This window comes from Bison bison, unplaced genomic scaffold (genome assembly GCF_000754665.1).
Source record: "Bison bison bison isolate TAMUID 2011002044 unplaced genomic scaffold, Bison_UMD1.0 scf7180017864473, whole genome shotgun sequence".
NCBI classification, from domain to species: Eukaryota; Metazoa; Chordata; class Mammalia; order Artiodactyla; family Bovidae; genus Bison; species Bison bison.
Genome location: NW_011495034.1, coordinates 17,292,278 through 17,297,098, shown reverse-complemented (window position 1 = coordinate 17,297,098; position 4,821 = coordinate 17,292,278). Strand labels below are relative to the sequence as shown.

General features: G+C 58.3%; 1 protein-coding gene across 1 annotated transcript in view; it reads left to right on the top strand.

Annotated features, from left to right (window-relative positions):
- MMP15 (matrix metallopeptidase 15 (membrane-inserted)) overlaps positions 1-4,821 on the top strand; it is a 21,204-nt gene that overhangs the window by 6,766 nt on the left and 9,617 nt on the right. The window lies entirely within an intron of this gene.

The following is a 4,821-nucleotide window of genomic DNA, read 5'->3' as shown; positions in this document are numbered from 1 at the left end:
AGCCCCTTCCCCACCTATAGCTGTCCCATCTTGAGGGCTTAGATTTGAGCCCCAGGAGAGCAAGTGTGTTCTCAAACCACTTAAATATGAACCATGCTGCCTCTAAAGGAAGTAAATGGTCCACCAAGGACAGGGCGGCCTGGCTTGGGGCCCCCGTAACTGGTCCCAGGACACCGTGAAAGGTCTGTGTCCACTGCTGACAGGCCTGACAAGACACCTTTTGTGCCTGTCTGGGCAATCCTGCCAGGGTCTGCCTGGCCTGCAGAGAAAGTGGGATGACAGAAGCAGAGCTGAGCCAGGAGCGATTGCTCTTATCGTGTGGGGTCTGATAAGGCCGGGTGGGAGGGGGCTCCACTGATCTGAGCCTGGAGGAGCTGGCTGTGGGGTAGCTGAGGCTTGCCCCTACCCTGAGACTGCTTAATGCACATTATTGATCTGGTGGCTCCTTCCTAGACACGCCCTCAGGATGGGGGAGGGCCTGCCTTGGCAAGGTCTCAGCAGTCCTGGGGAGCAGCCCTGCTGATATGGCCCAGTGCCCAGACCCAGACACCCATGGTGGGGAGGATTAGACTCCCTCCCCCAGTCCCCTCCCCCAGCACTGTGCTGGGCACGGTTCCCCAGATGGGCCAGAGCCCAACATCCCCAACCTCAGGCCAAGAGAAGCAGACAGTGCTGCCTCTGGGCTCCAGTTCTACCCACAGACCTGCTAGGTGAGCCGTGCACCCTCTCTGAACCTTCCAGTCTGTAATGGGGATAGGCTACTTGTGAGCATTGAATGGGGTGATGAGAATCGACAGCCTGGCTCCAGCAGATTCTCAGCCCCAGGCTGCTATATTTATGACCTCTCCTATAGGGCCAGGGGGCCAGGAATGCCCCCACCCCCAGACTCTTGATGGCTCTACATCTCCCTGCCTGGGGCCAGCCACTCACCTGAAGCTTCTGTCCATACTTATGGGGTGGGGTCTGGAGCTGGAGAAAGAAGTAGCTGAAAGAACAGGTTGGTGGGGCCCGTTCTCCCAAACAGCCTCCCTCTCTGGGCTGCAGGAGGCAGGAGGGGGCCTCGTGCTCTCCCTGTAGAACCCTTCCCTGCCGCCCACTGGGCAGTGATCCTCACGGAGGGGGTCTCCCTACTCTGCTGCTTATGGGCCTACCTGAGCCTCAGTTTCCCCTTGTGAAAAACAGAACTTCACTGCTTGGTTCATCCCACCTGTGAGACTCGGGTGACAGGAAAAGGAGTCCTGATGGAAGGGGGAGGGAGGCAGTGTTTATACCGGTAGGAGCAGTGGAGCCTTGAGCAAGCCTCTCCCCCACTTTGAGACCAGGGTTCTGTCGTGACTTTGGGAATTGCTCCCCATTTTTGTCCCGTGGCTGCAGAGCCCTCAGGAGACTGGAGTCAGGGCAGCACCTGCCCTACGCCTGGTGCCTGCCCCCGCCCCATGCTCTTTTCCTTCCACCCCCAGGGCCTGTCGCACTTAGAACAGTCAGGTGATGAGAAACTTCCTCCTGGATACTGGCGGAGGCAGGGTTGGGGGCAGCCCCAGCCCCGCGGGTGGTGTAGACTGGTTGGTGCTTAGTCAGCTCTGAGCCCATCGCTTGCCAGTCAGGCGTCTCCATCAGCTCCTTCGCCTTATCATCCAGGGACTCAGCTGCTCTGCCAAGGCCGTTTCAGCCTAGTCCACTCACGCCACCAGTCCTCGGCCTCAGCTTTCTACCCAGACACTGGCCGAGAGACATTTGTTACCGAGGAGGCTTGGCTGATACCGAGGTGGAAGCTCTTGGCTTCCCTGGGACTCAAAGGGTGCCTGGTAGTGTGACGGAGGGTCCACAGGCACCCTTTGGCCTTTGGTGTCAGCCCCCGAGCTGCCTCAGTACTGAAGGGGCCCCTCTGCCCCTTCCGCCCCGCCGGGCTCTGGACCTCTTCACTGCAGACAGGCCCGGCTCCCTCCCTTGCCCTCCTCTCCCCTCCCCAGGGCCCCAGCCAGCCTCCCCCGCCTGCCCTGCCCTCCTCCTGTCACTCGCCAGACACCACTAATCAGCCCCTTGGTGGCCTGTGATTGCGCTCCCCGGATATTTTTACCTTATGCAAATAGGTGATGTAGAGGTGCCCTAGTCTGTCAGCTGCAGCCCCAGGCCCTCCCCCCACCTCCAGCCGGATTCCTGTCACTGTGAGAGCTAGCCAACCTCACAGCCTCGCCTTCTAGATCTCTCCAGGCTTCTTCAGGCAAACCGTGTCCATCAAGGGTGGTGGACGTCCCCCTCTCCAGACATAACAGGCGCCTCAGGAAAGGTTTCTGTGCTTGGGAAGAAGGCTGTGGAGGGTGCCCAGAACATTGCCAGGGTCTGGAAGCTGGAGGAAGGAGCTGGAGAGGTGAAGGAGGCCTGTAGGGGGTGCCTCAGGGCACTCCGACCTCCCCCAGCCCTGAGGCTGCCTTGTCCCAACCGTTCTAGGAACAGTGGGGCAGCCCTCCACCCCCACCCCAGCCCTGTCATTAGTAATGCGCTTATTGAGCACTTTTCCCGCCCAGCACAGTGCCCAGGGCTCCTGTGGACATCCCCATTTCATCCTCATGGAAACCCCTGAGATGAAGCAGGTCCTGATACCACCCCTTTTACAGAGGCACGGGAATATAAAGGGGGCTGACGAAGCTCTGTCTCCAGAGCTGTGGCGGTTTCCCAGCTCGGTGTCTCTGCCTCTTTCGTTGTCCTGTGACTGTCACCCAGGGCCCTGTGAGCCCTCCAAGCTGAGGCTCGGCATCCCCAGCCTCTGGCCGTCTCCCGACTCCGCCCTTGTTGGCTCAGCCTCTGCTCCCTCCAGTGGCAGCCTGGCATGGCTGAGCCAGGCTGTGTGGGCAGCCCGTCCACTCCGGGGTCCTGGCCAGGTTCCAGGGTGGCACCGAGGGGAGCCAGTACCTGAGGAACTGGACGTGGCCCTGGTGGCAGACTGATGTGGGCATGGCCCAGGCTGACACATGGCTGTCAGCCCAGAGCAGCGTCTGTGTCCAGCCGCCATCTGCCCCGCGGGCCCTTGCTCTGCAGCCTCTGCCTTCCAGAGCCTCTCAGAGCAGGTCCCCTCACTTGGGTTTTCAGAGACTGAGGATAACAAGGAAAGCTTCAAAGGACACGCTTCCATGTCCAAGGCCCACACAGCAGTCCCTGGCCTCTGTGCTGACCAACCTCCCACAGTGGTCACCATGATCTCATCGCCTTGTGGGCACGAGGTGGGCAGGGCAGAGTCCCCTTTCTCAGTACCACTCAGCTTGGCTCACTGGGGATCCCACCGTCGGGTTTCAACTGCAGTGGTCCTGTCTGCTCACAAACTCACAGGTGTGAACTTCTCTGCAGTGGGTCTCCCCGGGGAAATCGTAAGCCCCTGGAGGTCAGCCGCCTCCTCCATGGCCTCCAGCTGGCATGGTGCCTGGCACAGAGAGGGTGCTCAGAAACATTTGGCAGGGTGGCTGGCTGGGTGGGTGGACAGACAGACAGATGGGTAGGTGGATGAGAAGACTTGCTCAAGGACTTCCCTGGTGGTCCAGGGGCTAAGACTCCGAACTCCCAATGCAGGGGGCCTGGGTTCGATCCCTGATCAGGGATCTAGATCCCACATGCTGCAACCAAGAGTTTGCACGCCACAGCTAAAGATCTCACATGTCACAAGGAAGATCGAGGATCCCACATGCGGCAGTTAAGACTCAGTGCAGCCAAATAAAGATATAATTTTTAATATCTTTTTTTATATATAAAAAAAAAGACTAGCCAAGCAAATCCTGAAGGGGATAGGCGCCCCCACTGTGTCCCAGCCGCTCTTCACAGGGTCATCTCTTTCACATTGCACCCACCAGTAACCCTATGGCTCCCCATCTTTCACATGAGAAAAGTCAGGCCCAGAGAGAACAGAGTTAGTGGCAGAGCAGAGACTGAACTTCAGGCCTCCGGTCCCACCCTGCTGGGCCTGGGTGGACTCCTTGAACCCACATGCTCTCCTTCCAGAAGGCTCAGGGTCTGGTGAAAGTGTTAGTCGCTCGGTTGTGTCCGACTCTTTGCCATCCCATGGACTGTAGCCTGCCAGGCTTCTCTGTTCATGGATTTCCCAGGTAAGAAAACTGGAGTGGGTAGCCGTTCCCTTCTCCAGGGGATCTTCCTGACCCAGGGATCAAATCCAGATCTCCCACATTGCAGGCTGAATCTTTACCACCTGAGCCACTAGGGAAGCCCCATGGTTTTCCTACTAGGTGAGAACTCAAGAGGTTCTAAACCCCATAGAGGTCCTAGGGGTCTGCCTGGATGGTAGGGGACCCACCCTTGCAGGGGCCAGTGCAATAATAAAGATGGCAACTGTGGGCTGTCCTCATGGACACAGCTACCATCCTCATGGGGGAAGACAAACGATAAACAGCCAAGTGAAATATAGTGTGTCAGATGGTGACGAGGGCAGGCAAGCAGGAGAGGGAGGGCATGCAGGGTACAGCAGGTGGGTGTGTTTTCTATATTTGTCAGAGAATACCCCTCCAATAAGGTGAGGAAGCAGAGACCTGAAGACAGAGAGGGCCTGAGCCATGCAGATGTCTGGGAAGAGCACTCCAGGCAGTAGGAACAGCAATGCGAAGGCCCAAGGCAAGAGTGAGCCCGGCTGGGCTGAATGAATGATAGGAGCGAGGTCTGAGAGCCAACCTGGGGCCCAGTAGCTCCTGTAAGAATTGGCTTTTCCTCTGAGGCGGGGAGTCTTTGGAGGGTTCTAGGCAGAGGACTGATCAGACCCGGCCTTTTGTTCCAGCTCTTGTGTGAGAACAGACCACAGGAAGTGGAAGCAGAGAGAGTGGTCCA